Raw genomic sequence first — 24532 nt, 5'->3', positions numbered from 1 at the left:
CTCGGATCCCAAGTTGCTGTGGCTGTGGCATAGGCCAGTGGCTACAGCTCCAATTAGACCCCTAGCCCGGGAACCTCCAAATGCCGAAGGAGCGGCCCTAGAAAAGTCAAAAAGACAAAGTGATAATCTCCTTTATTCCAGGAATGCAAGGGTGATTTAACAATGGAGAAAAAAATATCATCTCAAAGGATGTAGAAAAAATAGCATGATAAAATTCAAGTCTTTTTTTTTTTTTTTTTAAGGGCCACACCCATAGCATATGGAAGTTCCCCGGTCAGGGATTGCTTCCAAGCCACTGCTGCGACCTATGCCACAGCCAGATCCCTTAACCCACTCGCTGGGCTGGGGAATGAACCTGCACGTCTGCAGTGACTCAAGCCGCTGCAGTCAGATTCTTAACCCACTGTGCCACAGCGCCAAAGCGTGAACTCCTTCAACAGTCATTTATAATTAAAAAAGCAAATCAGAACTTTGAATAGAACTTATTTAACCTGATAAATGGCATTTACAAAAAACCTACAGCAAATGTCTTTAGAGTGAATCATTTAACCATTTCCTTTAAGATAATAATTTATTGTCAACATTATAGTGGAAGTTTAGTTCGTATAGTGTAGCAAGAAAAACAAATATAAAGCTATCAGGATTGGAAATTCTAGTTATCACCCTAAGGTAATCTCCAATGAATCACATCCTTTCTGAGTGTAGGCAGAACCTATGACTTGCTTCTAGCAAACAGACAAAGATGATGGGTGTAGGTACTGCCTTGACCAGATTATGTGCTGTGGCAAAAGTGATGGAATTATTCAGTCTTGTGATTACATTGTTATGTAGAACTGTTAGTGACTGGATTAGTATTCTACTGCCTTTGAAGAAGCAAATTGCCCTGTTGTGAGAAGGCCTGTGAATGGGCCACAGTAAGGAGCTGCAGGGTCACTAGGAGCTGTGGGCAACCCCCGGCTGAGAGCCAGCAACAAAACAAACGGGGACGTCCTTTCTCCAGCCCCAAATAACTGAATTCTGCCAGCATAACGTGATCCTTGGAGAGGGCCCTAAGCTCTACAAAAGATCACAGCTTGGCTGACACACTGCTTGCAGCCTTGTGAGACCCTGGGCAGGGAACCTCGCTAAGTGACCCACAGAAACATGGAGATAATAAGTGTATGTTGTTTTGAGCCACTAAGTTTGAGGTAGTTTGTTTTGACCAACAGATAACTAATATAAACAGGTACAAACTGTCATTATTAAGAGCCTTAACAAACAGATAAAATACAGTTTATAAGATACCATTTATAGGAGCTCCCTGGTGGCTCAGTGGCTTAAGGATCTGTTGTCACTACAGTGGCTTGGGTTGCTGCTGTGGCATGGGTTTGATCCCTGGCCTGGGAACTTCCATATGCTGCTGGTGCTGCCAAACATATACAAATACATATATACACTTATATATATAAATAAATGAATGAGATCTTTATGAAGAAAACATTTTAAAACTTTAATGAAACATGTAAGTAATAAAATAATAAAAGAGTAAGCAGATGGATAAGTTGTTTATGGGTAAGCAGACTCAGTATTATAAAAAGATGAACGATTTCCACATTTATCTATAGCTTTAATGCAATGTCATTTAAAATCCCAGAAAGGTTTTTCATAGAACTTTACAAATTTATAATAGCAGTTTATAGAGGAAAGCAGAGAACTAAGAAGAGTCAAAATACTCTTAAGAAGGAAGACAAAGTGAGGTAAGGGATTTGTCTTAACTTTCAAGCTCTCAAGACTTATAAAGCTAAGATACAATTATACAGCAGGATATTACACACAGAGATAGTTACACAGACTGATGGAACAGAATAGAGAACACAGAAATAGGCTCATTGGTATATGGGAACTTGATACATGACAAAGTTGGTATTGCAGATCAATGGGAAGAGTAGATATTCTATGAATGGTGTTAGGACAATTGATATTCACATGAAGGAAAAAAAGTGGATTCTCTTCTTCACAATATAAAAAAAGACCAATTCAAGTGAATTTGAAACTTAGGTAATATTGTGAACATTTAAAACAAAAACATATTTAGGGCTCTGATGTAGACAAGGATTTAAGATATCAAAAGCACAGTCTTGGAGTTCCCATTGTGGCTAGGCAGATTAAGAAACTGACATAGTGTCTATGAGGATGCAGGTTTGGTCCCTAGCTTCACTCAGTGGTTTAAGGATCCAGCATCGCCACAAGCTGTGGCATAGATCACAGTGTGGCTGTGACTATAGCGTAGGCTGGCAGCTGCAGTTCTGATTTAGTCCCTAGACTGGGAACTTTTTTTTTTTCCTCTCTCTTGTCTTTTTAGGGCTGCACCCATGGCATATGGAGGTTTCCAGGCTAGGGGTCTAATTGGAGCTGTAGTCGCTGGCCTACGCCTCAGCCACAGCAACACCAGATCAGAGCCTTGTCTTCAACCTACACCACAGGTCACGGCAACACCAAATCCTTAACCCACTGAGCGAGGCCAGGGATCGAATCCACAACCTTATGGTTCTTAGATTTGTTTCCACTGCACCATGATAAGAACTCCTAGACTGGGAACTTTCATATGCTGCAGGTGCATAAAAAGAAAAAGGAAAAGCACAATCTCTAAGAAAAAAGATTAATAAATTTGACTATGTTAAAATTTTAAATTTTTAATCAAAAAATACACCTTGCGAGTTCCCATTGTGGCTCAGCAGTTATGAACCAGACTATGATCCATGAGGATGTGGGTTTGATCCCTGGCCTCACTCAGCGAGTTAAGGATCCAGGGTTGCTGTGAGCTGTGGTAGGTGCAAATGCAACTTGGATCCCACATTGCTGTGGCTGTGGTATTGGCTGGCAGTTGCAGCTTGGATTCAACCCCTAGCCTGGGAACTTATATATGCTATAAGCGTGGCCCTAAAAAAAAAAAAAAAAAAAAAAAAAGACAAGAAAAAAAATATAGACCACCAAGAGTGAAAAGATAAGTGTCCAACATGGAGAAGATAAATGGTTCACATACAAGCACCAAATGAGTAGTATGTAAAGTATACAAAGAACTCCTAAAAATCAAGTAGAGAAAAACAAACAACCCAGAAGAATATGGTCAAAATATATAAACAAGCTTTTCAGAGAAGAAAAAATATAAATGGCTAATATATGAAAGAATGTGAGGGAAACATAAGTGAAAACCATTTTGAGAAAAACCTAATTTAAAAAGATATATGCACCCCGATTTTGTCAGTGACATTATCTACAATTGCCAAGGTTTGGAAGCAATGCAAATGCCCATCAACAGATGAATGGCTAAAGATGATGTGGTATATCTATACAATGGAATACTATTCAGCCATAAAAAAGAATGAATTCTGCCTTTTGCAGTAACATGGATGGAGTTGGAAGGCATTATGCTAAGCAAAATAAGCCAGACAGAGAAAAACAAATACTGATTATATCACTTATATGTGGAATCTAAAAAATACAACAAACTAATGAATAAACCAAAAAAGAAGAAGACTCACAGATACAGAGAGCAAACTAATGGTTACCAGTAGGGAGAGAGGAGAAGAGAGGGGCAATGTAGGGGTGGAGAGGAAAAAAGGGCTATTACAGGATTGTATGAAATCATGTCTGTGATTAACCTTGCTCAGCAGGTTAAAGATCTGGCATTGCTGTGGCTGTGGTTTAGGCTGGTGGCTACAGCTCCAATTCACCCCCTAGCCTGGGAACTTCTCCATGTCATGGGTTTAGCCCTAAAAACCGAAAACAAAACAAAACAAAACAAAAAACTTAAACCATATTGAGATAACATTTGTATATTCTTTTTTTTTTTTTTTTTTTTTTTGTCTTTTGTCCTTTTAGGGCTGCACCAGCAGCATATGGAGGCTCCCAGGCAAGGGGTCTAATCAGAGCTGCAGCTGCCGGCCTACACCAGAGCCACAACAACGCCAGATCCGAGCAGCGTCTGTGACCTACACCACAACTCACGGCAACACTGGATCCTTAACCCACTGAGCAAGGCCAGGGATTGAACCTATGTCCTCATGGATGCCTGTCAGACTTGTTTCTGCTGAGCCATGACAGGAACACCTGTCTAGTTCTTAAAATGGAGAGCAGCGCTGGTCTGAAATAGTTATCTCTGCACATGGTACTATTTATTGAACAGTTCAGAGGGCAAGGAAGCAAAGAGAAATGCGCTGATGGGTTTCCTTCTTTCCAGCACCTGGACTGCTGACAAGTCTACTGCCCTCTTCCTGTCTTCCTGTATTTTTCTCTCCTTCTCTACTTTGTTTTTTGTTTTGGGATGTTGTGGGGGTTTTTTATTTTTGTTTTTTGTCTTTTTAGGGCTGCACCCACAACATATAGAAGTTCCCAGGCTAGGGGTCGAATCGGAGCTGTAGCTGTTGGACTACACCACAGCAACACAGGATCTGAGCCGCATCTGTGACCTGTACCACAGCTCACGGCAACACCGGATCCTAAACCCACTGAGCGAGGAATCAAACTTGAATCCTCGTGATTACTACTCGGGTTCATTACCACTGAGCCACAACACAAACTCCGGACCTAGAGATTATCATACTAAACAAATAGAAAGAGAAAGACAAATACCATTTGATATATCACTTACATGTGGAATCTAAAAAATGACACAAATGAATCTATCTACAAAACAGAAACAGACTCATAGACGTGGAGAACAGATTTCTTGTTGCCAGGGGGGAGCAGGGGAGAGGAGGGAAGAATTGGGAGTTTGGGATTAGCAGAGGGAAACTATTACATATAGGATGGATACACAACAAGGTCTGACTGTATAGCACAGGGAACTATATTCAATATCCTATAATAAACCACAATGGAAAGGAATATGAGAAAGAATATATACACACATAGATGTGTACATGTATATGTGTGTGTATGTTTATATAACAGTCATTTGGCTGTACAGCAGAAATTAACACAACATTGTAAATCAACTATACTTCAGTAAAGTTTTAAAAAAGAAAATTATTGGAGTTCCCATTGTGGCACAGTGGTTAACGAATCTGACTAGGAACCATGAGGTTGCAGGTTCAATCCCTGCCCTTGCTCAGTGGGTTAACGATCCGGCGTTGCCGTGAGCTGTGGTGTAGGTCGCAGACGCGGCTCGGATCCCGAGTTGCTGTGGCTGTGGCGTAGGCTGGCAGCTACAGCTCCGATTGGACCCCTAGCCTGGGAACCTCCATATGCCGCAGGAGTGGCCCAATGAAATGGCAAAAAGACAAAAAAAAAAAAAAAAAAAAAAGAAAAGAAAATTATTCTTTTAGGTCAGCTTGTAATAGAGCAGAGATTGGTGGTTGAGGCCACTGATTTCTGACTTTGAGTCTATCTCTATTTCCTATACTGTCACCAAAAGGGATGAGGAAAACAAAGGGGAGGAGAGAGTCAGGTGTGCCATCTTGAGGCTGCTGAACGATGCTTCCATGGGAAAGGAGTTTGAAATGTGGTCTTAAAATGAAATTTCTTTCTTTTTTTTTCTTTTTTTTTTTTGTCTTTTTGCCTTTTTTTTCTTGAGCCGCTCCCGAGGCACATGGAGGTTCCCAGGCTAGGGGTCCAATCGGAGCCATAGCCACTGGCCTACACCAGAGCCACAGCAACACGGGATCCGAGCCGCGTCTGCAACCTACACCACAGCTCACGGCAACACCGGATCGTTAACCCACTGAGCAAGGCCAGGGATCGAACCCGAAGCCTCATGGTTCCTAGTCGGATTCATTAACCACTGTGCCACGACGGGAACTCCAAAATGAAATTTCTTATTTAGGTGGATTGAATTTCATCATGTGAAAATAGTTCACTGCTATTCATTACTGTGTAAAATCGAGATTTCAGTGAGATTAAGGTCTTTATTAAATTTTCTGAGGTATTAAAAATTAAGACTCCAATTACCGCTGCCATACAAATTAACTTTGGTTAATGCCTTGACCTACTGAGTTACAAATGTGCATTTATTTATTTATTTTATTTTTCTGTCTTTTCTCTTTTAGGGCCACACCCACAGCATATGGAGCTTCCCAGGCTAGGGGTCTAATTGGAGCTGTAGCCTCTGGCCTACACCACAGCCACAGCAATGCCAGATCCCAGCTGCATCTGCAACCTACACCACAGCTCATGGCAACGCTGCATCCTTAACCCACTGAGCAAGGCCAGGGATTGAACCCACAACCTCGTGGTTCCCAGTCAGGTTCATTTCCGCTGCGCCACGACAGGAACTCCAAATGTGCATTTCCAGCCTTTGGTCGCTTGTTCATGAAAGCTTTCAGCCTAACTTGGAGGTGCAGGCCAAGCTAGTAGGAGCTGGGAATTATGAAGCAAGAAGCACAGAATGCCCAAACGGAGAAAGACAAATATCTTTTCCTAATTCTCTCATTTCACAGGTGTGGGAAATTGAGGCCCAGAGGGAGTAATTCGCCAGTGACTTCATAATTCATCGATGGCAGAGCTGAGATGAAACCTCAGGTTCACATCGGGAAACCTTTCACTGCGTCCTATTTCCCTTTCACATTAATCAGCTGCTTTCACCGGTAAGAATCGTTTTCTGAATGAACAACAGTGAATTCTGTAAACTCAAAGATGGAAGAACAGAAAGGGAGCACAAATTGTTTTTAAAATAGTTCAGCATTCTGTGAACACACAGGGTTTTGATGAAGAGCAGTCTAGTATTGGGGGAAATTCTGAATAATATTCAAATCCTCAGCGTCACTATGATCCGGAGGATGTGGTTATTAATGTGTACTGTGAAAATCACTCTTCAGATAGAGCTTATTCTTATTTCTAATCAATATTTTTCTTTTTGAAATAATTTTAAACACAAAAAATTCACAAAAATGATAGTTTTCCTCTGCCCTTCACCCAGCTTCCCTCTAAGGTTAACAACTTACACAACCATAGTTCAATGATCACACTCCCAAAGCTGACATTGATAGGATACTATCGAATTCAACTACAGACTGAATTTAAACTTCACCATTTCCCCCTTAATGTTCTTTTTGTGTTCCAGGATCCTACATTGCATTTAGTTTCTGCGTCTTCTTAATCCCCTCTAATCTGGGCCAGGGGCGTCCTTTCTCCTTGTCTTCTGTGGACTCTTTTGAGGAGTACTGGCCAGCTATTTTGTAGAATGTTCTTCCATTTGGGTGTGTCCAACACTTTTTTTTTTTTTTCTCATGATTAGACTGGCAGTACAAGTTTTGGGGAATAATATCACAGAGGTGAAGTTCTCGTTATTTCATCTCAGGGGTGCACACAATGTCAACATGACTTACTACTAGTGAAGCTTGATCACCTGGTTAAGGTGGTATCTGCAGCACTTCTGGACTATAAAGTTACTAACTTTCCCCTTTGTAATTATAAATATCTTGGAGAGATACTTTGAGACTGTGTGAACATCCTGTTTCTCTTCAAACTTTTGACCATCGATTTTAACAACCATCAATGCACCTTTTCAAAAAATTGTTTTCCTTTTTTGGCCACAGCATATGGAGTTCTTGGGCCAGGGGTCATATCACAGCAGCAGTTGTGACCTACGCCCAGCTGCAGCAACACTGAACCTTTTTAACCCACTGTTCAAGGTCAGGGATCAAACCTGCGTTTTGGCACTGCAGAGATATGGCCAATCCTGCTATGGCACAGTGGGAACTCCCCATTGGTTGATCTTGCCTGAAGCAATTATTACTGTGTTGTTTTTTGGATTTTTTTGTCTTTTTTCGAGGACCGCTCCCCCAGCAAATGGAGGTTCCCAGACTAGGGGTCTAATCGGAGCTATAGCTGCCAGCCTACACCACAGCAATGCCAGATCCGAGCCATGTCTGCAACCTACACCACAGCTCACGGCAACGCCAGATCCTTAACCCACTGAGCAAGGCCAGGGATCAAACCTGAAACCTCATGGTTCCTAGTCAGATTTGTTAACCACTGAGCCATGACGGGAACTCCAATTGTGGTGTTCTAATGGGGATTTAGTATTTTCCTCATTCCTGCTACATTTATTAATTGGAATTCTTTTGAAAGAAGAGTTGCCCCTTCTCCCATTTATTGAGTTATTTATTTACTCTAGTATGGACTTATAGGTATTAATTTTGCCCTATGGGTTAAAATCTTTTTTTTTTTTTTCTTTCTAGGGCCACGCCTGCAGCATGTGGAAGTTCCCAGGCTAGGGGTAGATTCAGAGCTGCAGCTGGGAGCCTACGCCACAGCCATAGCAACAGAGGAGTATCTGCAACCTACACTGCAGCTCACACCATCGCTGGATCCTTATCCCTCTGTGTGAGGCCAGGGATCAAACCTGCATCCTCATGGATACTAGTCAGGTTTGTTACCACTGAGCCACAATGGGAACTCCCATAAAATCTAACACTATCATTATTCGTTTTGTTGCTCAAGTTGTTCCAGTTTTAGACTTTGGGAGCTTTTACAGATTAGTTCTTGTGTCCTTTTGACATGCCCCATTTTCTTAGAGTACTTCCTTCTTGTCTGGTACCATAAGATGCTGTAGGCTCATCTTGTCCCTGCCCCAGCCATGGAACTGATCACTCTACTAAGGATTCCTGGTTTCTCTTACTCAAGAACAACATTTAGAAACCAGGATGTGGAGCTCCTGTTGTGGCGCAGCGGAAACGAATCTGACTAGGAACCATGACGTTGTGGGTTTGATCCCTGGCCTCGAGCAGTGGGTTAAGGATCCCGTGTTGCTGTGAGCTGTAGGTGAAGATGTGGCTCGGATCCCACGTTGCTGTGGCTGAGGCACAGGCTGGCAGCAACAATTCTGCTTAGACCCCCTAGCCTGGGAACCTCCATATGTTGCAGGTGTGACCCTAAAAAGACAAAAAAAAAAAAGCAAGACGTGTACTCAAAGAGGAAGATTCTTTGATTATTATAAAGCTTACATATCAGAAAATTTACCAATACAGAATTAAGTAGCATTTCCAGTAATAATTCTGAATCAGAGCAACCAATTATACATGGGTTAGCTTTAAAGATGGTTTAAAATGCTCTGTTTACACCATGATGTGCATTATGCATGAATGCCACTTACATCGAAGTTGAGAAAGTGCTTTTCCTTCCTAAAATGCTCCTTTATTCTTTAGCATAAATATTAATTTTCTTCTCTTTTCAGTCTCTATCTTTCTACCCATAATGTCAAACTAATTACATCTTATTTTAAATAAGAAAGATACAATGTTCGATCTTGTAAATCAAAGATAGGCAAAGTTAGCAATGAGATTGCAGCCATCTTATGAAAACATTAACAAATATTGAAAATTCTGGTAAGATACAATATTGTTAACAGTATGAGAAAGCAGGTTCTCTAGGGTACCTTTTTGAAAGCTAGCTATTGATTAAAACATTAAATGTTGGAGGAGTTCCCCTTGTGGTGCAGTGGAAACAAATCTGACTAGAATCCACAAGAATGTAAGTATGATCCCTGGTCTTGCTTAGTGGATCAGGGATCTGGCATTGCTGTAGCTGTGATGTAGGTCATAGACGTGGCTTGGCCTGCGTTGCTGTGCCTGTGGCGTAGGCTGACAGCTACGGATTTGATTGGACCCCTAGCCTGGGAACTTCCATATGCCACAGGTGTGGCCCTAAAAAGCAAAAAAAAAAAAAAAAAAAAAGAACCTAAAACACTAAGTGTGCATATGTCTTAGCAATTTCACCTCTAGAAATGGATATATCAGAAACATAGGTACAAGCATAAAAAGGTGTGTATGTGTGAGTGATTGCATTGCTCGTAATGATGAAAAGCTGGAGACAACTTAAATGTCCATCAAGAGAGGGCTGGTGAAATACTGTGTTGTGCAGCTAGGGGAGAGGCACGAAGCAGTGATGGTTATGGTGCGAACTAAAGGATGAACAGGATTAAGCTGTGTGTGTGTGTGTGTGTGGAGAGGCATGAGAAGAAGCTATTGCCTTGAGGCAGGAAAGAGGATGGTGTGTTGAATACTTGGAGAATAAGAGAGGGTGATAGGGAATGGCTCACGAAGGAGCTGCAGAAGGAAGTGGGGCGGATGGTGCAGAGCCTTAGGAAGCATGTTGGGCTCCATGTAGAGGAAATGGATTATCATGAGGTTTGTCATAGGTCACCCCACCGATCCTCCCTTGTGGACCAGAGGCGGATCCAAGTTCACTTTGACCTAAGGTCACCCATTCACTTCACTTATTTCATGCACAGCTCCTTCCAGAGGCCTTCTCTGCCCCTCCTTATACACTGGGCTTTCCTCTGTCATTGCACCTGCCACACTGAACAGTGATCATCTGTTTATTGTCAGTCTTCCCATCATCACTGTGAGCGTCTTTTAGCTTATGTATCTTTGTATCTCCATGTCTGGCACAGACTGACAAGCAATAAATAGCTGTTGAATTAATGAAGTAATTCAACTGACCACCCCTGGAACAGAGTCTTAACCTAAGGTGTGGGGTCTTATTGGGGGAGAAAGTGTGTCTGTGGATAAAGTGCAAGATGGTGGAATGTCTATGAAGTTAGGGAAAACATTACTTCCTATTTCCATCGGCCTCTAACTGAAAATTAGCATCGCCATCAATTGTGAAGGTACACCACAAAACACAGTAGCAATAGCAGTTTTAAGACTGTCACCCATGGAAGCCACAGCTAATTTCATATCGTATTAGACTTGTTACATATATCTCAAAATATAATTTGTGCTCATTACCACTTCAAAATTACAGTAATTATTACACCTGCCACTGGATCTTGTTATTTAATGTGTTGAAAAAAGAATAATTCATTATTATATCACATTAAAAATATTTTGATAACTGTATTTCAACATATTTGGCTTTCGTTATAATCCTATATATTTTATTTTACGCATTTAAAAACATTACTCTGAGAGAGAGTCCACAGGTTTTCTTCAAAAGACTCTGTCGAGTGGTGACGAGCCCTGTCCCCAGAGGGCAGTCTATGCTGCTGTTTACACCACACCCTCTGTGATGAAGTGTTGTACTGTAAATTGCAAGTGTCACCTCCCAAATCCCATTCAGTCAAACAGGTGTCACCTTTTCTTCTCCCACCCAATTCAGGCCATTCTTTCTGCCCCTCTCATTTGAACAAGCCACTTGTGCTCTTGTGCTCTCAATTCTTTTTTTTTTTTTTTTCAGGGCCACACTTGTGGCATGTGGGGTTGAATCAGAGCTGCAGCTGCCAGCCTATGCCACAGTCACAGCAACGCCAGATCCCAGCCATCAGATCCTTAACCCACTGATCATGGCCAGGGTTCAAACTCTTGTTCTTATGGATACTAGTTGGGTTCGCTACCACTGAGCCACGACGGGAACTCCAATTTCCATAAGAATGACTATGAATTATGAATACCCAGCCTGACCCGTCTCTGGGCCCTAATCATAAATTAACAATCATCTCTATTTCTTGTTGTGTGACCAACATTATCTCAAGTTCTCCATCTTTCTCCACAAATAAACTCTACTTCCTAATATCTCTCCTCTGGTCAGATAACAAAACCCATGAATTCACCTAGATTTCACAGTGTTAGGGTGTCTGGATGGTGGTTTACTTTAAAACACTTTACTATTTACAGTGTGATATGTGTGTGTATAAATTCACTCTGATCCACACCCTAGAAGCCATTCCCATCTGAAGTACACTAATTAGGAACCCACACTCTAGAGGGGATTAGCTACCATTGGAAGTACCCTCACCAGACATTCATTCTTGAGAGGCTTCACATCCATTATTGGACCATTTTTATTATCACTATGTACTGGATCATCATATTCACATCCATTTTTGGCTTACAAATGAAATGATATGCGGGATTTGCTCCAAAATAATCCAGGAGGAAGACAGGAAGACGTATGGAGGAAACCATGTTGACCATAAACTGGTCATTGTTGAAATTGGGTGATGAATAAGATGGTGGAGGAGGGGAGTTGATTCACATTATCTGTATTTTGCAGATATTTGAAACGCTCCATAATAAAAAGTTCTGAAATATGTCATAGTTGCAATCTATACCAGAATTTCTCTCATGGACTTGGAGAAGAGACCTGTGGTTGCCAAGGGGGAGGGGGAGGGAAAGGGATGGACTGGGAGTCTGGGGTTAATAGATGCAAACTATTGCCTCTGGAGTGGATAAGCAGTGAGATCCAGCTGTATAGCACTGGGAACTATATCTAGTCACTTGTGATGGAACGTGATGGTGGATAATGTGAGAAAAAGAATAAATATATATACATATGTATGACTGGTTGTTTTGCTGTACAGCAGAAATTAACAGAACACTGTAAGTCAACTATAATGGAAAAAATAAAAATTATAAAATAAAAAAAAATATATATATATATATGCCAGACGTTCTGTCTAAAGAAGGTAACAGATTAAACTCTTGTCATATACCTTCCTTCCTGAAACCTCACTAAAATGACAGTAAAGGGAATTTTTTTAAGGCATAAGCACATAAAGTTGGAAAGAATGGAAGAAAAGACAAAAAAAATTTGGAGGCCAGCTAGACAATGGGTGAGTGGTAAGGGAGTAACAGACCAAGAAAATGAGAACAACATGTTCCATTCTACAGACCCATACTCCACCAGCAGCAGCAAAATCAGTAACTGATTACACCAGATTCCTCTGGAAGTGAAGATAGAAGGTGGTAGGTAAGAAGACTGGTTGAAAATCTATTTAAGCAACAGCTAAGTACTACATATAAGGTTAAATAAGCAACAAGGACATATTATACAGCACAGAAAAATATATCCATTATTTTAAAATAACTAAATGGAATACAATCTATAAAAATACTGAATCACTATGTTACACACCTTAAACTAATATAATGTTATTAATCAACTATACTTCAAGTTAAAAAGAAGCAGGTAGGTGCCTATATCACCTATCCTACTCTGGTAAAAGACTGGAGGTTTATTCCACAGAAGGTAAAAACAGAAGCTTTGAACTGAAAGACCAGAGGCACTGGTAAGAGGCACTGTACTTTCCAACGGGGGGATTAAATGAAAACTTTCTAAATGTCTAAATCTCTCAAGATATAAGATGCATCGGCCCCATCAATTTCACCTTCTTGAAGAAGTCTCACCTGGGGGCTTTTCATCCATTCTGGACTGGATGCCATCCTGAACTGGCGAACAGCAGTCATCCTGGAGTTTTTCATTACATCTTCCTAAACGCATCCCTCTCCCTAGGTTGGTTATATTTCTTCTTGTAGCCCTTATCTTCCTCCTTCTCAGTTTACTCCATCTTTTCGTGAAGCACATCCTCCAGCAGCTCCTGCTACAATACGCTGCGCATCAACCAACCACAAAGCCTGTAGGGGATCTAGCCTTCAGCAGGGGGACTAGCTTCAGTGGGCCTTCCTTTAGACGAGCCATCCTGATTGCTTATGAGAATCACCTGGGATGCTTATTAAAAACAGACTTCTGGGAGCTACCCCAGACTTTCTGATCAGAGTCTTCAAGGCAGGGACCTGGACGTTTGTTGAAAAACTTTGTCATCTGACAAATATGAGAAACACTACTAAGAAACACTGCTGTGGATGTTTTATCAACCCAGGCCCTTCAACTCTGCCCATGGCAGGCATATTGGAGCCAGCTGGGGAATAAAAACGCAAATGCGGCTAATTCGTTCCAGGGATTCTGATTTCAGAGACGCTGGGGTGGGCATTGGGAATCTGAAATTTGAACGATCCTTCCCCTAGGTGATTCTTTTTTTTTTTTTTTTTTTTTTTCTTTTTCTTTCTAGGGCTGCACCCAAGGCATACGAACTCCCCAGACTAGAGGCTGAATCGGAGCTGTAGCTGCCGGCCTATACCACAGCCACAGCAGTGCCAGATCCGAGCCATGTCTGCAACCTACACAATAGCTCATGGCAATGCCGGAACCTTAACCCACTGAGTGAGGCCTGGGATAGCACCTGCATCCTCGTGGATACTAGTTGGATTCGTTACCACTAAGCTTCGTTACCACTAAGCCACAACGCGAACTCCAAGGTGATTCTGAAGTAGAGCCAGGAGCCAGGGGACCAATGCTTTAGCAGATAGTGCTTCAAGTTACATCTTTCAGAATTTTGCACTGATTTTGATCTAAGTATATTCAAGATCCTCCCTGCTACTTACAGAGTCACTGTGGGGGACAGAGCTAAATCAGACATGCTCCCTAGCTGTAGCGGCTTCACTCTGCAGTGAGAGACGGGTATACAAACAACTAGCTCTGAGACAGTGCTAATCAGTGACCAGTATATTTGAACCCAATCATTCAGTAGCCTTCCAATTGTCCCACATATATTCACTGAGTGCCTATTTTGTGCTAGGTACTGTATAAGTTGAACACGTGACACTCCTCCAAATGCACATATGAATTTTGAGAACATGGGTTGATTTTTTTTTTTTTGATGGTTTAATTGCAAAGCAATGGGAATCTGACAGTTTCTGGTTCTGATATTGTGTCCTCTGCTTTTGGAAAACCTCTTAACCACTATCATTTCTCTTACTTACTAGTGATATATGAAAAAATCTCAAGACATTTACTTAAAAGCCTATATAAACTCACTATGGAATGTTACAGCCCCACTCAGAGGCTATTTGGAAATGTTTGTTGGTAAGACAGTTTTTTGTTTTGTTTTGTATTTTTTTGGCTATGCATGCAGCAAAAGAAAGTTTCTGGGCCAGGGATTGAACTCGTGCCACAGCCACAACCAGAGCTGCAGCAGTGACAATGCCAGGTCCTTAACCCACTGAACCACCTGGGAATTCCTTGTTGAGAAGATAGGGTTTTGTTTTTTCTTTTTTGTCTTTTTGTCTTTTTAGGGCCGCATGTGCAGCGTATGGAGGTTCCCAGGCTAGGGATCCAATGGGAGCTGTAGGTGCCGTCATGCGCCAGAGCTACAGCAATGCCAGATCTAAGCCGAATCTGTGACCTACACCACAACTTAGGGCAATGCTGGATCCTTAACCCACTGAGATAGCCCAGGGATCAAACCCTCATGGATACTAGTTGGGTTCATTAACCACTGAGCCACAACGGGAAATCCATGATAGTTTTTGAGTAAACACTTTTTTTTTGGTCTTTTTAGGGCCACACCCGGGGCATATGGAGGTTCCCAGGCTAAGGGTCTAATCAGAGCTGTAGCCACCGGCCTACGCCAGAGCCACAGCAACGCCAGATCCTAGCCGCATCTGCGACCTACACCACAGCTCATGGCAACGCCAGATCTTTAACCAACTGAGCAAGGCCAGGGATCAAACCCTCATGGTTCCTAGCCAGATTCATTTCCTCTGGGCCACTACAGGAACTCCCATGATAGTTTTTGATTTTGGGTTGTCACCATGACTTTTAGGGGTGGGTGATATTACTGGTATTTGGTGACTGGAGGCCAGGGATGCTAAATGTCTTATAACACACAGGACAAGCCAACCCTAAATGTCAATAGTGCCCCTGCTGAGAAACACCACAGTATATCTCTGTCAGCAAGGATTGTACTGAACTATATAGAACTGCTATTTACAGTGGTCAAAAATAGTCAAATAGTGACAATATTAAATGGCTCATCTACTACTTGTCCAGCTATTCAGAGCAGCCTCGGTGGATCTTGTAAACTGGGCAGAGACCAAGAGGCTGATTTGGTTACAGGACCAAGTATGGAATTTATGTTCCCAGAGCAGAGGTGCCCTGAGGGACTTGGCCCAGGGCATCTCAGCAGTAGCCACAATGGAGCAGCACCCTGGCAGACCCCTGCCCAGCTCTGCAGGTTCAGCCTGGTTGAAGCCGGTGGGAAGGGAGTCCTAATCGAAGCTGGAACTTCTTGTTTCTCCCACCTGTTGCAGGACCAAAGTCAGATTCTCTGAGTTTCATTTAAAGAAAATAAAGAAATTGGGAGTTCTTTTGTGGCACAGTGGGTTAAGTATCCAACATTGTCGCTGCAGTGGCTTGGGTTACTGCTGTGGCATAGGTTCGATATCTGCCTGGGAACTTCCACATGCTTCGGGTGTGGCCAAAAAAAAAAAAAAAAAGAAATGGGATTATTCACACCTGAGTTATGGAGTGGCCCATTAATCGATCAATGGTGTCAGTAGTGTTGATTGATATTATACTGAGGTCATAGAAGAGGGACAAATAGAGAGAGACATGCAATGGGCCTGTCTTAGCTTCACTTTTTAGTAAAAGAAGTGTACTGTAAGTGCCTTGCAGATCATCTGGGAATTAGAGAAAAGACTCATAGGAGGCTGCTTCGAATGAGTAAGATTGGAAATTAATTGTGCGGAGGTTTGGAAGACCACCAGTGTGGTAAAGGTCCTGCTGTAGAAGTGGATGCACTTTGTTTCAAGGTGACATCATGTCAAGAGATTCCTGGATTTGTCAAAAAGACTGTTTCTTGTCTGTTCTACTTTCTTCTCACATCTACCTGTCCATCCACCTACCCATCCATCTATTTATCTATTATCTATTCATATCCACTACATACAGAGCAATCGATGTCTCTATTTGTATCTACTCATGGTAGAGATTAGTGGGAGTAATATAAGTGTGTGTGTTTAAGGATACAACAAGTATTCTCCTTCTGGACTTCAAAGCTGAGAAATTAAATCCATCTTGGCTCAAAGGGATGAGACCAGGAAGGTCTAATTGCTTTCGTCATTGTTTCCCTCTTTGCTCTTGTTGCATTTACTGGGACTTCTCAATTCTCCATTGTAACCTCTTAGTGAAAAGGTCCATCATTGGCTCACAATGTCTTTGTCTCTTAATTTACATTCTTGAGAAGGAGGAAAGCTATTTGGGCCCATCTTGTCTTATTTTTGGCAAGTCTTAATCCACATCATCAGCTCCTGATCATACTATGGATTGGTCCCTTTGGGTTTGGTGCCCTTTCCAAGTCTAAGTAGTGGTTGCGGAGGATGAGTGGATTAAAGGTTAATCAGTAGCTAGGCTGTCCCTTTGAAAACTGTGGATGGAACAGTTTAAATTAGAAATCAGGGAGTTCCCTAGCGGCCTAGCAGTTAAGGATTTGGTATTGTCACTCCTTGTGGCTCAGGTTCGATCCCTGGCCTGAGAACTTCTGCACACCTTGGGCACAGCAAAAAGGGGCACAGCAATAAATAAGTAGAAGTCAGGTGTAACAAGCAAATCGCCACGTATATTCAATTCACAGCCCTAACTTCTCCACATCCTAAGAGACTCTGGACAAGTCCCTCAATGTTATGAAGTTTCAATTCCCTCATTTTTGCTGTGGAACAGCAAGTTTGCTGTGTGGAGTAAATTAGATAAAAGGGGTGAGCAAAGTAGCTACATGGAGACACGGGTTATGCTTCCATCATAGTAATTTTATTGCAATGGTGATGATGAGACCTGAGACATTTTTTGCTCAGCTCATAAGAGAAAGTTGAATATAACAAGAATTTTCAATATCAGAAATGATTAAGGAATAATATATTTTAGATCATTTGCCAAAATAGCAATGTACTTCCTACAATTTAACTTCTAAGGCCTTAAATTGCTTGAAGAAATTTGTTTCCAAAGATTACAGGTGGGTAATTTTTTAACTATGTCTACATTTAAGTGGAGAGCAAAGAAACCCATCTAGAAGAATTGTGCGTTGACTTGACAATTATGGATTGAGCAAAAAGTTCTTTTTTTTTTTTCTTTTTAGGGCCGCACCCATGGCATATGGAGGTTCCCAGGCTAGGGGTCGAGTCGGAGCTGTAGCTGCTGGCCTATACCACAGTAACGCCAGATCTGAGCTGAGTCTGTAATCTACACCATAGCTCATAGCAACACTGGATCCTTAACCTACTGAGTGAGGCCAGGGATTGAATCCGCAACCTCACGGTTCCTAGTTGAATTCATTTCCACTGCGCCATGATGGAAACTCGGAGCAAATGTGCCTAGTTTATTTTTAAAGTTTTTTTTTTTTTTGTCTTTTGTCTTTTTGAGGGATGCACCCACAGCACATGGAGGTTCCCAGGCTAGGGGGTCTAATCAGAGCTGTAGCTGCTGACCTACACCTTGGCCATAGCCATACCAAATCTGAGTCGCATCTACAACCCATACCACATCTCACAGCAATGCCGGATCCTTAACCCACTGAGCGAGCCCAGGAATTGAACTCGAAACCTCATGGTTCCTAGTCAGATTCATTTCCTCTGAGCCACAACAGGAACTCCAAAAGTTCTTTTTAAAAGGGTTCTCTGGGAGTTCCCATCATGGCGCAGTGGTTAACGAATCCAACTAGGAACCATGAGGTTGCGGGTTTGGTCCCTGCCCTTGCTCAGTGGGTTAATGATCTGGCGTTGCCGTGAGCTGTGCTGTAGGTTGCAGACGCGGCTCGGATCCCGCGTTGCTGTGGCTCTGGCGTAGGCCGGTGGCTACAGCTCCGATTCGACCCCTAGCCTGGGAACCTCCATATGCTGCGGGAGCGGCCCAAGAAATAGCAAAAAGACAAAAAATAAAATAAATTAAAAAAAAAAAAAAGGGTTCTCTGGAAGCTTATAACTCAAATTTTGGAGGATTGGCAGTGGAGGGAATCACAGCATGTGAAATTCCTTAATAAAATTTTGACTTAAAAGGAGTGAGCAGAACATCGAGCCTATGCATGGTAGGCACTCAATAAAGGACTACAATTAACATTGAGAAACAATGCTAAGTGTTTATAAACATTTAGTCATCTTATTTCTCCAAACTGGAGTTTGACTATGTTTATTAAATCTGAATTTTCTGTTGGTCAAAAAGTTTATGAAGGGTAGAGTTTTATCTTTAAGCACACTGTGCTCTCTAGATTTAACATTTATAGAGGACCCTTAGATGCAAAGCTCAAGGAACACCACGTCAGCTATTCTGGAGTGCAAAGTGAAGAGAAAACGGCTAAGGAAAATGACAAGTGACAGCATCTAACGCAAATCAATTGGATTAATAATTTGAAAGGAGAGTAATAAAATATTTAATTAAATGCAGAGCTGCCAAAAATATACCTTTCTGCCAATCCAACTTTCACACTATTCCTAGGGTGGTTTCTAGGCACTAGTTATTTCAGAAGCAAAGACTCATTCACTCAAACCCCCTTAAGAGAAAAAGGGGAGTTCCCGTCGTGGCGCAGGGGTTAACGAATCCGACTAGGAACCATGAGGTTGCGGGTTCGGTCCCTGCCCTTGCTCAGTGGGTTAATGATCCGGCGTTGCCGTGAACTGTGGTGTAGGTTGCAGACGCCCGTGTTGCTGTGGCTCTGGCGTAGGCTGGTGGCTGCAGCTCTGATTGGACCCCTAGCCTGGGAACCTCCACATGCCGCGGGAGCGGCCCAAGAAATAGCAACAACAACAACAAAAAAGACAAAAAAAAAAAAAAAAAAAAAAGGATTTGCAATAAGTCCATATAGACTTGACCTAGATCAGAGGCCTTCCTGGGAGCCAGCTCTTCTGCCCGGTTCTCATGGTCTACGTGTTCTTGCTATACTGCCCTGGCCTCCTCTCCTACCTGTGAGCCAGCTTTGTTTCAATCCTGTACACTTAAACTTGGAAAGAGCCCGTCTGGCTGGCTTAGTAATAACCACAGTCCCTATTCGCCCGAACCACCCTTTTAGGCTACCTCGTGATCCTGTCTAAGGATGGGTGGGCCTTGGATCAGACCCTCTGATCCTTCTTATCCAATCATGGTCAACACGCCCCAACCAACCCAGGATAGCATCCCTGAGCTGGGGGCAATAGGCAGGTCAGTTTCATCCAGGAAGAGAAGCTGGGTCTGGAAAGCACTGTGTCTAACTGATAGACATATCCTGGATACATTTTTTTTTAAGGTAGAAATTGAGTCATGAATTTGCTCATCATCATTTGTTTTCTCTTCTTAAATTCTTTAGGATTCCTACCCATCACCTATTGCAGTGACAATAAGCAGAACTTGGGATGCTTCTTGGATTTACCTATAACTACCACATCAGTGGCATGAATAGAGCTAAAAAGTTGGTTTTTTTTTTTCTTGAGCAAAGTTCCCAAAATTCCCAAAATGTGCCTAGTTCATTTTCCTTTTTTTCTCTTTTTATGACCGTGTCTGTTGCATATGGAATTTCCTGGGCTAATGGTCAAATCAGAGCTGAAGCTGCAGGCTTACACCACAGCCGTAGCAACTTGAGATCTGAGCTGCATCTGCAACCTACACCACAGCTCATGGCAATGCCTGATCCTCAACCCACTGAGCAACGTTTGATGAAATAACATAATAGAATGATAAGATTTCCTTAAACTATCCCAATATGTGAAAACCTCTAGGAGTTTCCGCCATGGCTCAATACTTCCGTTAAGAACCCGACTAGTATCCATGAGGATGTAGGTTCAATTCCTGGCCTCACTTAGGATCTGGCATTGCCACAAGCTGCAGCATAGGTCACAGACGAGGCTCAGATCTGGTGTTGCTGTGGCTGTGGTGTAGGCCAGCAGCTGCAGGTCTGACCCCTAGACTAGGAAATTTCATGTGCCTCGAGTGTGGCCCTAAAAGAAAAAAAAAGAAAAGAAAACTTTCCTACTTTCTTGTCCTGAAAGGTCCTTTCAGGTCAATTTTCTTGATTCCCTCCCACCTGAGCGACAATGACAGCCCAGCCTCATATACACTGGGCTGCCCAATCCCCATTCCCAGTCTCCGTCCATGCTGGACACCCAGTTCTCTCCCTCAGTTCTACCATCCTTGCAAACACCTGCTCAGCACATTCGTAAGGTCATTTTATTACCTATAAGCATTGGGTGAGGTAAATCAAGATTTGGGGAGGAGGTGCTCCCCTAATGTAACATAACTTATGAGATAGTCTTAGAAGAAGAAAACAGCAGAACACTTTGCATCTTCTTCTGAAGAATCAGGTTCCTGTCTTCCCCAAGAACAATGGGGTTGAATTTGCTTCTGTCTGCATAACCCAAAGAGCTAAAAATAGATCTCACAATTTCTCCAGGATGATCTTGTTTTAAAATATAGTGTTGATAATGATCATCTTCTCTTTAAAAAGCCTCTCTGCATTCCCCACCCTCCCCAAAAGCCTTCCCTAGCCCTGAACTGCTTAAAGGGCATGCTTTATTCCTTTGTGCATTTCCACGTGCAATTCCCTGTTTAGAGCACCACGCCCCCTTCACTGACTGGGAAACTCCTTACCATCCCCAAAACACACAACTCAGCATCTGTTTGCTCCAGGCCTCTTTCCAGGCTCTCCCTGCAGAGCAAGCCTTGCCTCCCTCTTGCTCCCAGGGCACAGCATGGCCCAGTATCCTTGCAGTACACTATCCTTAGATCACTGACACAGAAGCCTGGCTCTGCAATGACCTGTGCCACTGTGCATCAGTGATTTACCACCTTCTGTGCCTCAGTGTCCGCATTTGGCAGCAGCTGTAAAACTCAGTTCCTACCCTATAGGGTTGTTGCACTATGCTGTATAGTATAGTGCTTAGAAGAAGGCCTGGAACGTACTAAGCAAGAACTAAATGTTAGTTCTTATTCATAAACACTGTGTAAGGAAGCATAGTGAGTTTCTTGTTGAACAACTACGCAATCCTAGGTTTTCTCTAAATTAGTGGTAGAACTCAGCATAAAGAAAATCAGGGCAACTGCTTTTTATATCAGGGTTTCCAACTTTACCTGCCCATAAGAGTTGTGATTTCAAAACAAGAAGCCCCATGGTCTCATTCAAGACTGCATAAGCTACAACGTGTTTGTAGATAACAGTCTCTTTTCATCCTTTGAGTAGGTATTTTAGGCAAACTATGGAATGCACATGAAGATGGGCTCTTTCATAATAATGATTTGCATTTTAATAGGGTTGGTTACAAAAAAAAATGTATTCGTCCCTTTCCTTCCCCTAGAGCAGGAGCTGAGATGTAAAGTTGAGGCAAATTTATAACGTGCTTCTGACCTTATGAGGAACAGACCTTGGAGACGGTTTTCAAGTTGTCTAGATTCTGTGAAATTATAATGGGTAGGTTTGGTTTTAGAAGAACTGTCAGTTAAGGCAGCCTTTTTTCCCCCTACAGTATGACTAATAATGGCAGTTATTAAAATTGAAGCTAAAATACCTAGAATTAAGATTTTGGCAGAACACACTGAGACATTCCACAGTTTTGGACGTTTTAAGTATATGCCTTGATGAAATGTTCACTTCTCACTTAACAGATTTTAAAAGCAAGAGGTGGAAATAAATGACAGAAATAAAAGTTATATGACAAATGTATCTCAAATGTTCCTCCAATGAATTTTAAAATTAAAAGCAGAATAAGAAAAAAAAAAAAACCAAATAGAAGATAAAGTCTAAAGGATTGAAAAATGCTTAGAAAATCCTTGAGGAGACTATTTCGGGTCATTTAAATTTCCTGGGAAGCTTTGATCTTTGTGAAGATATAATGCTTTGAGAGTATTTTTCACTGTCAGGGCTAATCTGTCAAATCTGGCACAAGATTCTAAGTGAGAAGGTTTCACTTGGCCCATTTCTGACGTGAAGCTATCTCTAGTTCCCCTCCGGCTTTGCAAAAACAGGCCCGCCCATCACTGACTGAAGTGGAAGCCCCAGTCACCACGAATCTTCCCCTCCTAGGCCCCTGGGACCTTTCAGGGCAGACAAGGCTCCCATTGGCTGTGGGGGCTGCCTGGACACCCGCTTACATTTCCTCCTCTTAGTGTTGGCTAAAAGTGGACAGAGATATCTAGGCAATAAGGGCTCCTTTGCTGTAGTTGGCTGCACATTCTAAGTACAAAGAGAAAAAAAAAAAAGTTTTTGTGTACAAATTGGTGTTCCAAAATGATTCTACTATCTAAAACAGAGCTCGCTTTATCAGGAACAAAAACTTTCTCCACATTTATTTATTTTTGAGGGCCACGCCTGAGGCATATGGAAGGTCCCAGGCTAGGGGTTGAATCGGAGCTATGGCTGCTGGCCTACACCACAGCCACAGCAACGTGGGATCCAAGTGACAGCTTGGCAACGCTGGATCCTTAACCTGCTGAGTGAGGCCAGGTAGTGAACCTGCATCCTCATGGATATTAGTCAGATTCATTTCCACTGAGCCACAAGGGAATTCCCTTTCTCCACATTTAATTAATAATCACTCCAGGAGTTCCCGTTGTGGCTCAGCAGTAACGAACCCAACTAGTATCCATGAGGATGCCCGTCTGGTCCCTGACCTCGCTCAGTGGGTTAAGGATCCAGCGTTGCCATGAGCTGTGGTGTAGGCTGGCAGCTATAGCTCCAATTTGACCCCTAGCCTGGGAACTTCCAAATGTTGCAAGTGTGGCCCTAAAAAGACAAAAATAAATGAATTAATTAATTGTGTAAAAAAAAAATCACTCCAGTTCCACCTCTTACCCCCCACTTACCTCTGTGCCTTACTTCCTGACCCTTCTAGTAGTCCTTCTGCCCCTTGACCTCTTGTGGCATGGAGTGTTTCCTTTCAGGGATTTTGGTTTTTCATAATGGCTATTCAGCAATCTGCCTCCATACTATTATCATTGTTTGTGAAAGTCGAAAGCATAAATTTCCTTTAAAGATTGATCCATTCTCAAAACCTACTTCCTCTCTTTTTCTGAAATGAAACAAAGGTTCTATTTTTAGACTAATGCACTGCCTCAGAGAGGGAAATTCTCTCTTAATGAGTATATGTGCTTATTAAATAAAAATGATCCAGTTTCCCAAAACGCAACTGATAGTTTTTCTATCCAAACTAAATATTGGAGAAAGTGAAAGATGTAAATACGTCAAGATGTTTGATGTTAAAATAAGCCTAAATAATGAATAATAATAAAAGTGGTGAGTTTATACTACTCAAGTAACATAGCATAGAAATTAAACAAATTTTAAGGGAGTTCCCATTGTGGCACAGCAGAAACAAATCTGACAAGGAACCATGAGGTTTCGGGTTCCACCCCTGGCTCACTCAGTGGGATAAGGATCTGGCGTTGCCCTGAGCTGTGGTATAGATCACAGACTCGGCTCGGATCTGGCGTGGCTGTGGCTGTGGTATAGACCGGTAGCTACAGCTCCGACTGGACCCCTAGCCTGGGAACATCTATATGTCACAGGTGACGCCCTTAAAAAAAAAAGCAAAAAACAATTTTAAAAATTTTTGGCCACCTTGCAGCGTATGGAGTACCCTGGCCAGGGATCTGATCTGAGCTGCAGTTGCAACCTACACCTCAGCTGCATCAATGCTTGATCCTTAACCCACTGTGCCTGGCCAGGGATTGAACCTGAATCCCGATGCTCCAGAGACACTGATGATTCTGCTGCGCCACAGAGGGAACTCCTAAACAACTTGTAAAGGCTCATAAAAGACTCTTTCTCTCTCTCTCTCTTTTTTTTTTTTTTTTACTTTTCTATGAGTTTATTATCTTTTAAAGGCTAGTGAACTTTTTTTGCAAATGGATACTAATGTTACATTCCAGTAGGGGGCACTAAAACATTGCTTTTAAACATTAAAAATACTTTTCTCAGCGTGAAAATGAGATTTTTGGGCAACTTTTGTTTCTTCAGGTTAATAGGAAAATGATGGAGGATAATGGC

At 42.2% G+C, this 24532-nt stretch overlaps 1 long non-coding RNA gene and 1 other non-coding gene across 7 annotated transcripts in view; one reads left to right on the top strand and one right to left on the bottom strand.

Annotated features, from left to right (window-relative positions):
- LOC102160118 (uncharacterized) overlaps positions 1-24532 on the bottom strand; it is a 61712-nt gene that overhangs the window by 24271 nt on the left and 12909 nt on the right. For 2 of the 6 annotated variants that reach the window (XR_014819308.1, XR_001299536.3), the window contains exon 4: positions 23350-23555. The exons of 3 other annotated variants lie outside the window; for them this stretch is intronic. This is a non-coding gene — a long non-coding RNA (uncharacterized LOC102160118). Of the gene's footprint in view, positions 1-19971; positions 22961-23195; positions 23556-24532 lie in introns of those variants that run through there. One more of the 6 variants, XR_014819309.1, reaches the window with a different exon arrangement.
- LOC146398555 (small nucleolar RNA SNORA1) lies at positions 17263-17378 on the top strand. Its single transcript, XR_014820157.1, has one exon. It is a non-coding gene; the product is annotated as a small nucleolar RNA SNORA1 (small nucleolar RNA).

Source organism: Sus scrofa, chromosome 11 (genome assembly GCF_054392235.1).
Source record: "Sus scrofa isolate SSC_HxYL_T2T_F1_AM1 chromosome 11, Sscrofa_HxYL_maternal_Yorkshire_Landrace_v2.0, whole genome shotgun sequence".
Classification (NCBI taxonomy): Eukaryota; Metazoa; Chordata; class Mammalia; order Artiodactyla; family Suidae; genus Sus; species Sus scrofa.
This window is presented reverse-complemented; position numbering and strand designations above follow the sequence as displayed.